Below are 10,471 nucleotides of genomic sequence, written 5' to 3' on the forward strand. Positions count from 1 at the left end.
CCTTGGTCATTGTGGTGATTGTATGGATTTTGATTTTGGTAGCCTTGGTTTTGATTGAAAAAGGGTCTTTGATTTTGATTTCTCATGGGTGGTGGAGTGTATGTTGTTTGAGGGTTTTGAACATTTTGGCTTTTGTATGAGAGATTTGGATGGAACTTGGTGTTTTCATTGTAAAAATTTGAATAAGGGGTACCACTTTTGTAAGCTTGGAAAGCATTAACTTGTTCGGTTGTTCCCCTACATTCACTTGAGTCATGACCCAAGGTTCCACAATTCTCACATATCCCGCTTGGGATTGATGAGGATGCCGTCATGGCATTGACATGATGCTTCGATGATTTTGAGTTTTCCTCAAGTCTAGCAATAGCTTGTTCAAACTTCAAGTTGATTGTGTCAATGTGAGCACTAAGTTGAGCACCCAATTGAGTAACGGTGTCCACTTCATACTTTCCTCCTCTAGTAGCCTTGCGAGGCCTACTATATTGTGAATTATGGACCGCCATTTCCTCAATCTTGTTCCTTGTTTGATTGTCATCAACTTCGGTGAACATTCCATTTGATCCCATATTGAGAATGTTCCTTGAATCTTCATATAAACCATTCCAAAATTGTTGCACTAAAAACCATTCGCTAAGTCCATGGTGAGGACATGAGCGACAAATACCTTTGAACCGCTCCCAAGCTTCATACAAAGATTCTTCATCCCTTTGCTTAAAACCCGTAATTTGAGCTCTTAGCATATTGGTCTTTTCCGGTGGGTAGAATTTTTGGTAGAAAGCTGGAGCTAGCTTCTTCCAAGAATCTATTCCAAGGGTGGCCTTATCAAGGCCCTTCAACCATTGCTTTGCGGTGCCGATTAACGAAAAAGGAAATAAGACCCATCTTATTTGGTCTTGAGTCACGCCCATTTGAGAGATAGCTTCACAATAATCGCAAAAGGTTTCCATATGAGAATGAGGGTCCTCACTAGGCATTCCCCCGAATTGGCTCCTCTCAACTAGTTGGATGAAGGCGGACTTGGCAATAAAGTTTCCGGTAAGATGTTGTGGGGTAGGAGTACCATTTGGTAAATCCTCCTCGGTGGGTATAGAGTGTGACGAGAATTTAGGCATTGTAGGTGGATTTTGTGTGGTATTGTTTAATGGGTTCTCTTCTCCTTCTATTGCGAAAGGATTGACAAACTCACTAGTGGGTTGAACAACTTCACCAACACCTCCCAAATTCCTCCTAACAAGTCTCCTATTATTCGTCAAGGTTCTTTTGATTTCACGGTCAAAAGGTAACAAATCTCTTTGTAACCTTCTAGACATGCAAAATATCAAACAACTAGAAAACAATTAGAACAAACCTTGAGGAGTTTTACTTCCCAAGGTGAAAAAGACACAACTAAAAACAATAAAAGAAATCTTAAATCAATTAAACACCGTCCCCGGCAACGGCGCCATTTTTGATCGAGGCCATTTGGTGTTCACAATTAAACATATGTGGTCGTTGGTCAATGGTCGATACAAAACACAATTTATACTTGACAAACAACTCTACAATTAGTAAAGAGGCAAGTAAAGGTCGGATCCCAAAGGACGGGTATTGAAATGAGAAATTCTATTGTAACTAGTAGTGTCTAAGGGGTGTCACAAATTGGGTTGATGTAGAAGGTTACTAAACTAAAATAACAATGAAAATAAACTAGCAAGATGAATAAAATAAGGGGTGTAAACAATTGATTAAAGGCACTAGGGTGTCATGGGTTCATAGGGGAATCATGGGATATGATCATACAAACATGTTCTCAAATTATAAGCAAGCAATTATTGTTGTGATGGATTGAGTTGGGTTATATCTTACAATCCTAGGAAAGTTTGGGTCCCGGAGCCGAATCGATTAGATTGTACAACACCTACAAGTCGACTTAATCTTTCCTACTCAACACATGCATGGTCTAACAAGACTCGAGTTGGGTTATGTCTTACAAGTCTCATTGAAAAGATAGGAGATGATAGTAAATGCAAGGATTCATAGGCTTAGCATTTCATCAAATATAACATGTGCATGTATTAAGATCAAAACAAGCAAGCAAATAAGATATGAAAGCATATTAATTTAAGCATGAATCATTGCCCATGTTGGTTTCCCCTAATCACCCATTAAACCCTAGCTAAGAAACTACTCACTCATTATCATATTGATCATGCTAGAAAGGTTGTCAATCATACTAACATAATGAAACATGATGAATAAATGAAAGTAATTAGCAATAATTAAAAAGGGATTAAGAGATTATACCTACTAATGATTCCAATAATAAAGCAAGAATAATAGAAGTACTTGAATCCTAGATTAAGAGGTTGTCAATCTCCCAATATAACCCAAATAATCTTCAATTACCCAAAATAAAGTAAGAACAAGAGAGAGATTAAGGAACTAAAACTTGGATTAAAACTTGATTAATACTTGATTACAATATTGAAGAGAGATTTGATCAATATTAACTACTCTAATTATTGATAAGAAGAACATGCTCCTCTAATTAGACTAATGGGGTATTTATAGTGAAAATTAGGGAGGATGCATTAGGGTTAACTAAGGGCTAAACTAGTAATTACACTTTTTAAGTTGAGCAAGGAGACTCCGGTATTCTCCGAGAGAAGGGCTTCTCTTATCGTGGCTCGAAGAATGAAAACGTCTGTACATCTTGAAATCCGTGCGGATGGGAGTCGGGACGGCCGGATCTGGGCTGGAGAATCCGAGCGGATTCTTGGTCAAGACGCTCGGATTGGCGAGGTGGAATCCGAGCGGATTCCTTTGAGGGACGCTCGGATTGGGCTGGACGGACGGACGGATTGTGTACAATCCGTTCGGATTGTCTGGCAGCATCTTTTCTTCTTCTTTTCTTCCCTTTTCTTCATGAGTTCCTTGGGGATTTCCTTGGGGACTCAAGGATCCTTTCTCAACAATGTTCTTCTACTATGCTATGTACAAAGGCCTTCTAGTCTTGTCCCTCCTTGATGCTTGGTCATTGAATACGATCAATTTAGCCTCGTTTTGCCATGAAAATGCAAGATTCTTACTCCTCTCCTACCAAGGGATCAAAATCTCAAAGAATATGCAAAACAAAGAACTAAAGATAAGAAATGACCCAAATAGGTACTAAAAAGCATGGAAACAATGGTAATTCGGGGGCTAAATATGCGCCAATTATGGTCACATCAGTTTCATCGTCATTATTTTCTTTTTCTATTTATTTCTTTTGCATGTATGTGTTTTTATCGACCATTATGTTATTTGAATCTAGTTAGTTAGTAAAACAATGAAGAAGCAAGATGAAGAAGCAAGATAAACATAATTAATATATATATATATATATATATTTATAAATACATAAATTAAAAAAAAAATTACATATATAAAAATGCAATTCTTATATTTTCATAGAGGATCTTATTCTGCTCTATCGTATCCGTCCTCTCCTCCTTGGCTATTTGGAGGTTCTGTTCAGCAGTTGCTATATCGTCATATAGCTGCAACTGCTGCTGCTCCGTCAAGCCATCTTCTTAGGCGTGCTTCGGTGCGGATCGAGCATCCGCAAGGTAGCTCCTGAAACTTTCCTCAATATGGAGGAACCGACGGATGAAGTTGTTGTTGTTCTCGATCATGGTAAGAGTCTTAAGGATGAAATCATTCATTTTGTTGGAGTTTTTGGAGTTTGTTTTGAAAGATTAAGTAGAGTTTGTTTTAGCTGTTAGCAGGGTTTGGAGATGAATATATTGAGATAATGGAAATGTTAGTTGAGATATGCAATGTATTTATACTAAGCAATGTGTGGGTTGAGTTGCTTTTTAATTAATATATATGTTAGGAAGTTGTGCCATAATCATCATCATATCTCTCAATAATGTTGCTTCAAATCTTATTACTAACCCTTCTCATTCCATATTATCCGTTCATATGTACAGTGATGTTGCAGTAATAATGCATGCATCGGAATTCTAACAGGCCGTAATTATGCATGCATCTAGTAATATTTAATTTAATTTTTTTTTTTTAAGAACAAACAACAACGGTTATTTACAAACAACCCGTTGTCTTTAGTTATAACAACGGTTTTGTATATTACAACCCGTTGTTATAACGTTCCCCCCAAAATTGAGTCACACTTTCCACAACGGGTTTTTATACTTAAAACCGTTGTTAATAGTTTTAACAACGGGTTCCTTAAGAAAACCAACCGTTGTTAAAACCTTTTACAACGGACGCTTTAACAACGTCCGCTTTTTGATATAACAACGGTTTTTAACCGTTGTTATAGCCTGTATCTGTAGTAGTGTACACGTATTTGTGCGACAAATATTAGAACCAATATGTACCCGTAAATGGGCAAGTGGACCGTGTAAAATAGAGTAGTGGATGATTAGGAACATAATCATTTCACCTTACTTTATATACTACCATAAGTTATCTTATTATAGATTTTGCATGTGATGTAAGATTAAATAATATAAGACAACTTGAACACTCCACCTCTCCCTCACCTACCCAGCCCCTTCCCTCCATATAGACTAAGTTTGTTCATTTTGTTACACGAGCTCACTTCACTTTTGCATGTGAACAAATATTTAGTCTATCTCTCTAAAATGATCACACATCATTACTAAAAAGTTAGTAATCAATCTTTATTACTAAGAAGTGTTAGTAATATTACAAATGATATCAAGGGTATAATTTGAACAAGTTTCTAGTTAAATACTTGTTAGTTTTGGGTTAAGTTCTTAGGTGCATCTTGAAGGAGATCTTCTCTTTGAAGATTTGTTAGGAGGATCATCCATTTGTTATAAGCTCAAGATCAAACTAGAAAGGTGATCTAGTGTGCCCTTATTACCATAAAATCAATGTAAGGAAATTGTTTTTCCTTAAACTTTCAATTTTATTCTTTTATATTTGCATGCATGTTACATAGATCATCAAAATGATAAATTATGAGATAATTTAATTTATATTAAAGAGTCTAATATGGATCTATGATCTTTCAGTATCAAACGAGCCTTCAACCAAAGGGTTAAGCCAAGGAACATTAAAGAAGGAGACTTGGTTCTCAAATCAGTTAGACCTCTTTTACCTGTCGATCCGCGAGGAACGTTTAAACCCAACTGGGCCGGACCATTTCTGGTCAAATCCATACTCCCGGGGGGGGGGGTGCAGTTAGGATCACAAACTTAGATGGGAATGAATTTTCCAACCCAACAAACCTCGACCAACTAAAATGTTACTATGCCTAGAATAGGAACAAAACGCGCCTAACGTAACCTCACGTGTCGCTCCTGTGGCACGGAATAAAAATGGCCTCTGGCTAGCTGAAATAAGCTAATGTCACCTTGCTCTTGCATTTTGACAAATCGTCTTCCTCATATCATCAAATAAATTGAATTGTGCTTTAAGAGTAAGTAAAGCTCCTGCTTATTTTTCTAGTTCATTATAAGCTCTTGCTTCGAACAATTATTCTTTTACATTTACTTGAACTACGCACAAGGGTTTGATTTCATTTTTAAAATGAATATGTAGGCAATCCTTCACAAGATACAACCCATTATTTTTGAATCTAAATAGAAGGACATTTGCATATGCATTTGGAATTCGACAAGAATAATAGAAGAAAAATCACAACAGTTTCATAACCAATTAACCTTTTTATTTCATTTCTTTCCATAATAATAATAATACGCTACATAATAAAATAAATGCTAAAATAAATAGGCTAGGATTCTAAAAACCCCACCACATTGCAAATAATAATAATAATAATAATAAATAATATCAAAGACTTAGGCTATTCTTCCATTTTCCCTTTGCCTTTGTCATTCTTATCATATTTCTTATCTCGATCACGAGCTGGACGCTCCTGCGCTATCTCAGACCTAATCACCAACGGTCTCTCTCGTGGTCTAGCCTGGCCATTCTTATCTACCACGTTTTCCACGGCAGGAGAAGTCTTCGGTTTCTTCGATGGATGAACAACTTGAAATCCGGCTTCTTCCTCTATCTCGGTCAAGTGCTTCTCTTTCTCCTTCTCTACATCATGAACCTTGTAGTCAATAGGCTCGCGTTTCCTTAGTCTCTCGCGCTCCTCATTAGTAGTAGCTTTCCTCCACTGCAAGTAGGAATCTGATACCCATAGTGCACTAACAGAAGAGTTCAGGAACCACATGTTTCTTTGAGCCCATTTGATGGCCCACTCTCTTCGGCTCTCAGTAGTAAGCGCCATGGCAGTCTGAGGAACAGTATCAAGCTTCGGAATCGTCTGCTTCAATCCAACCTGCTGTTAGTCATTTAGACCATTTTATACTCATCTTATGAAATCAAAATTACTAATTAATTTGATGTAATTGTCTAAATCTACATGCGTGCAAATAAAAATAACAAAAAATGGTGTAAAAACCATTTAAGAGAAATTTCCTTACATTGATGATGGAAATATAAAGGGCACAACTCAAGGACTCCGTCCTTGATGTTGTTCTTGAGCTAATAAATGGTGGATGATCCTCCAAAAACCAAATTACCAACTTAGGTAATCTCCTTTGGATACACCCAATATTAAACCCAAAAATCCTAATAATTACTAACTAGATAATTAGTAGGATAACCTTTTATACTATGTAATATTATTACACTAATAATATTAGTTTATGTATATTATAGTTTTGTGAATTATTTTTGATGATGATCAACAATTTGATCAAGTTTTTGATGAGAAAATATGAAGAAAATAAGGTTTTTTTTTCTTTCTCTTTTTCTCTTCAATATGGCACGACCAAGGGTCTATTTTGAGGTTTTTTTGGTCTCCAAAATCATCATCTAATGAGTGTAAATAGTGGGGTATTTATAGAGAACAAAATGTAAAGAAATGAGTTAAACATTTCTTGGTGGATTATGCCACATGTAATAACACTTATCTTATACAAGTGTCAACCCACATATAATATTTTGGTCCATTTTGATTTCCGACATTTGTCCCACAAATGCTTATAAGTCTTATATTTAATTATCTTACATAATTAAATATTAATTTATTATTTAACAGTTAAATAATACAAATTAACCACTAATGATTACTTAACTATTAAGTAATCATGAGACCATTTTATCAACATATATTGTGTCAATACTACCCCATTTAGCTAATTTTACAACCTCTTGTAAATTAAAATAGCTAATTATCTTTACCTCAAAACTTATACATATATCGTATAAATTTAATTAATTAACAATTAATTAATAAATTCTAATTTACATTTATTAATTAATTATCACATAATTAAATAATAAATCCACTTGGCCCGAGTTCATAACCCGTCATCAAATAATACATTCACACGACTTATTAAAAGTCAATTAATACAAGGAATTAAGTATATCGTATCTCATACAAATAATTAATTTATCCAATTTGGGCATCATCCTATAGGTGTGACCTAAAGGGATCAGCTGATCACCGCCGTCACACAACAGTAATGTCAAACTCAAGTCAGCCAATCATTACCGATTAACGATGACCAGCAGGCAAATAAATAATATAAATCCCTGATATTCCTTTTACAAGATTTATTATGTAAATGATGTCACCATAATTAGAGCATATTTAGTCCCCGAATTAGCCGTGTTCCCATGCTTTTTAGTGCATATTTGGGTCATTTATTGTCTTTAATTCTTTGTTTTGCATATTCTTTGAGGTTTTGTGTCCTTGGTAGGAATGGAGTGCAAACCTTGCATTTTCATGGCAAAATGAGGCTAAATTGATTGAATTTAATGACCAAGCATCAAGGAGAGACAAGATTAGAAGGCCTTTGTACATACTATAGTAGATGGGCAATGATGAGAAAAGATCCTTGCATCCCCGAGGAAATCCTCAAGGATTTTCTGAAGAAAAAGGAAGAAAAGAAGAAGGAAAGAAACTGCCTGACAATCCGTGCGGATTGACCTGAAGACGCCCGTCCCTTACCACAATCCGAGCGTCTTCCTCAGCAAGACGCCCGGGCAGAACCTCCAGAAGACGCCTATCTTCCCCCTCTGGACGCCCGTCCAGAAGCTCCCAAATCCGCCCGTCCCGTGCTAAATACGCCCGGATTCCCAGACAGTCCCATTTCATCTTCTACAAGCTTCAAGGAAGGATGCACATCTTTTTCTAAGACCGGCGAAAAAGGGACCGGAGTCTCCCTAGAGATCGGCGATTCCTTAAGGACTTAATCGTCATTTAAGCCCTTAGTAAACCCTAATTTATGTACCTAATCCCCACTATAAATACCCCATTAGTCTAATTAGAAGAGGATGTTCTTCTTAGCAATCTTTAGTGTAGTTAATATCAATCAAATCTCTCTTTAATATTGTAATCAAGAATTAATACAAGTTTTATTTCCTTAATCTCTCTCTTGTTCATCCTTTATTTTGGGTAATTGAAGATTATTTGGGTTATTATTCGGAGATTGACAACCTTCCAGTCAAGCATCAAGTACTTCTTTTATTCTTTGCTTTATTATTGGAATCATTAGTAGGTATAATTCTCTTAATCCCTTTTTAATTATTGCTAATTACTTTCATTTATTCATCATGTTTCACTTTGTTGGTATGATTGACAACCTTGCTAGCATGTTAAACATGATAATGAGTTAGTAGTTTCCTTAGCTAGGGTTAATGGGTAATTAGGGGAAACCAACATGGGGAATGATTCATGCTTAAATTAATATACTTTCATAGTTTATTTGCTTGCTTGTTGTGAATCTCAACTCATGCACATGTTATGTTTGATGAAATGCGAGCCTATGAATCCTTGCATTTTTTACCCATCACCTATCTTTTCAATGATACTTGTAAGACATAAACCAACTCGAGTCTCATTAGACCATGCATGTAGTTGAGTAGGGAAGATTAAGTCGACTTGTAGGTGTTGTACAATCTAATCGATTCGGCTCCGGGACCCAAGCTTTCCTAGGATTGTAAGATATAAACAAACTCGATCCATCACAACAATAATTGCTTGCTTATAATTTGAGAATATGTTTGTATGATCAATTACCATGAATCCCCTAAGACCCCATGACACCCTAGTGCTTTTTATCAATTGTTTACATCCCTTTTATTTCATCTTGCTTGTTTACTTTCATTGCTATTTAGTTTAGTGACCTTCTACTTCAAACCCCAATTGTGACACCCTTAGACACCACTAGTTGCAATAGAAATCTCATCTCAATTCCCGTCCCTTGGGATCCGACCTTTACTTGCCTCTTTACTAATTGTAGAGTTGTTGGTGAAGTTATAAATTGTGTTTTGGTCTAGGTGCTCCTAACGACAAGTACTGAAAACTAAACCCCTTTCAAGGGATCACGACCAAAAATGGCGCCGTTGCCGGGGACGGTGTTAACTTGATTTAGATTTTCTTATATTGTTATTAGTTGGGTCTTTCTTTGCCTTGGGGAAGTAAAACTCCTCAAGGTTTGTTCTAATTATTTTCGAGTTGTTTGATATTTTGCATGTCTAGAAGGTCACAAGGTAACTTGTTACCCTTTGATCACGAAATTGAAAGGACTTTGACTAACAATAGAAGACTTGGTAGGAGAACTTTGAGAGGTATTGGTGAGGTTATTCAACCAAATACTATTGAGTTCATCAACCCTTTTGCAAGAGAAGGTGAGGAGAACCCAACACAAAATCCAACACAAAATCAACCCACAATGCCTAAGTTTTCATCACATTCCGTACCCACCGAGGAGAACCTACCCAATGCTACTCCCACACCACAACATCTAACCGGAAATTTTATTGCCAAATCCGCATTTATCCAATTAGTTGAAAGAAGTCAATTTGGGGGGATGCCTAGTGAAGACCCTCATTCACATATGGAGACTTTTTGTGACTATTGTGATGCGATTTCTCAAACCGGTGTAACTCAAGACCAAATTCGATGAGTCTTATTTCCTTTTTCTCTAATTGGCACCGCGAAACAATGGTCGAAAGGCCTTGATAAGGCTACTCTCGGAATTGATTCTTGGAAGAAGTTGGCTCTAGCTTTCTACAAAAAGTTCTATCCACCGGAAAAGACTAACATGCTAAGAGCTCAAATTACGAGCTTTAAGCAAAGAGATGAAAAATCATTGTATGAAGCTTGGGAGCGATTCAAAGGAATTTTTCGCTCATGTCCTCACCATGGACTTAGCGAGTGGTTCTTGGTACAACAATTTTGGAACGGTCTTTATGAAGATTCAAGGAACATTCTCAACATGGGATCAAATGGAATTTTCACCGAAGTTGACGACAATCAAACTTGGAACAAGATTGAGGAAATGGCGGTCCATAACTCACAATATAGTAGACCTCGCAAGGCTACTAGAGGAGGAAAGCATGAAGTGGACTCCATTACTCAATTGGGTGCTCAACTTAGTGCTCACATTGATACCATTAATTTGAAGTTCGAAAAAGCTATGGCTAA

The 10,471-nt window shown here is 36.5% G+C and overlaps 2 non-coding genes across 2 annotated transcripts; one reads left to right on the forward strand and one right to left on the reverse strand.

Moving 5' to 3' along the window:
* The first annotated feature begins 633 nt into the window (after window positions 1-633).
* On the forward strand, window positions 634-740 carry LOC141602828 (small nucleolar RNA R71). Its single transcript, XR_012524736.1, has one exon. It is a non-coding gene; the product is annotated as a small nucleolar RNA R71 (small nucleolar RNA).
* A 9,348-nt stretch (window positions 741-10,088) lies between these two features.
* LOC141603306 (small nucleolar RNA R71) lies at window positions 10,089-10,195 on the reverse strand. The gene has a single exon (XR_012525191.1). It is a non-coding gene; the product is annotated as a small nucleolar RNA R71 (small nucleolar RNA).
* Window positions 10,196-10,471: the final 276 nt, after the last annotated feature.

Source organism: Silene latifolia, chromosome 9, assembly GCF_048544455.1.
Source record: "Silene latifolia isolate original U9 population chromosome 9, ASM4854445v1, whole genome shotgun sequence".
NCBI lineage: Eukaryota > Viridiplantae > Streptophyta > Magnoliopsida > Caryophyllales > Caryophyllaceae > Silene > Silene latifolia.